General features: G+C 43.1%; 1 pseudogene; it reads left to right on the top strand.

Moving 5' to 3' along the window:
• Positions 1 to 697: 697 nt before the first annotated feature.
• LOC115065287 lies at positions 698 to 809 on the top strand (annotated as a pseudogene).
• Positions 810 to 1,863: the final 1,054 nt, after the last annotated feature.

Genomic DNA, 1,863 nt, shown 5'->3' with positions numbered 1-1,863 from the left:
GTTGTTGTTTCACAGTGACATAAAAAAAGCATTTATATTGAAGAAAGCAAATGCATTTTAAGCATCCAATATTGTATTTTAAAGATCTAATACTCAAAAAAAATATCAAAACAACTATTCCAAGAAAAACAGTTTTGCATGCAATTCTATAACCTTAGTTATTGGGAATGCTGAGACAAAAACGTATCCACTTACATATAGGAATTTAAGACTAGTCTGAAACATACATACACACACATGGAGGAGAGAGACAGAGAGAGAGAGAGAGAGAGAGAGAGAGAGAGAGAGAGAGAGACAGAGACANGAGAGAGAGACAGAGACAGAGACAGAGACAGAGACAGAGACAGAGAGACAGAGAGAGAGAGAGACAGAGAGAGACAGAGAGAGAGACAGAGAGAGAGAGACAGAGAGAGAGATTGTCCTTCCAAACTTTCCCATCTACACTTTCTTCCTCTTTTAAAACTTAGTGACCACTTTTTTCACATATATGTGTGTGTGTGTGTGTGTGTGTGTGTTCCTAAGTGAATAAATATTATATATATATATATATATATATATATATATATATATACTTAATATACTGAATGAAATCATCATTTTAAAATGAATATGGATGCAAAACTCTAAAAAAGAAATCAAGTAGAATAATGTGATAGATAAAAAGGATAAGAGAGGGTGCTTTAAAAGTATGTGACACCCTGTCATAGGTTTTACAAGAATGGCTGCTATGTCACATGTGAGTCAGTAGGTGGCAGAAAGGAGATAGGCTATGTAGATGCTCAGGATTCTGACCTATTGAGTCTAACATTTCCTGAAAAAAGTGACCCTGACATCACCACTGGTCTTGAACCAGGCCTCTGGAAAGGAAGCTAATCTGAGTTGACCACCGGGCCTGAGAGAAAAGACCATGCCTGAGATGACAGTCTCTGCTTTGTGCCATAATGCACAAGAGGATATTATACTCCTGAGATCACACCTGGTATGACCCCAGAAACTTAGAGACCTCAGGCACCACTAAAAGGAGAACATAAGTCATACAGAAATGAATGAAAAAGAGAAACCGAAGGTCTTGAGCACAATAAAAAGAGGCAGAACCCGAGAGTAGATGTAGTGAGGAACAACCTTTTGTGAGTAGTCAGTGATGTCATCTGAAACCATGGTCACTAGGGGTGATATCTGAGTCGGGACTCTGCAGCAGGAGGCATCTGTTACTGCCAAAGGCCAGGCAGATGTCCCTGTCTGGACTTCCTGTTGGGGACATGTTGATGTCTAAGGACTGTGCAGTACTGTCCCTTCATCTCACCTGGGCACCCTCAGAGAGATGACCATGGGAACATGAGAATAAGAGAATGGTCTTTGGTCCTAGCCAGCTAATGTATTCCTGAGAACAGGCAGCACTCATTGCAGGTGCTGCAGATGAGCCAGCCCCAAGAATGTGAACATGGGAGAGCTGGCCCCACAAATTGTCTGACATGCAGCAGTGTGGGCAAAGAAGAGATTCTCTCCCCAACTCTTATTCGTTGACACCTACATCAGGCAGGAGAGCTGGCTCTGCGTTATGAAAGCAGGGGAACTAGTCCTTCTCATTTCTTGCTACAACACTACAGACCCTGCCACTCTTCTGAGCGGGAAAGAAGAGCTGTCCCTGGATGTGGGAAATTGCCAGTGATCTGGCCCAGAGGGCATCAGTCCAGGAATATCAGTGTGTGCTGGGTGGTGGCACAGAGGAGGGAGATGCCTTCCTCCACTCATGTGTCCCATGGAATTTATGGCTGATGGGAAATGAGAGGAAATGGAGATCGAGAGAGTGGGAGGACTGTCCAAGTCTCTCATCAGCTGCAAAATTTAGGAGAGTGGGTCCTG

This window comes from Mus pahari, chromosome 13, assembly GCF_900095145.1.
Source record: "Mus pahari chromosome 13, PAHARI_EIJ_v1.1, whole genome shotgun sequence".
Lineage (NCBI taxonomy): Eukaryota > Metazoa > Chordata > Mammalia > Rodentia > Muridae > Mus > Mus pahari.
The sequence above is the reverse complement of the archived record's forward strand: the minus strand, read 5'-3'. Positions and strand labels throughout refer to the sequence as shown.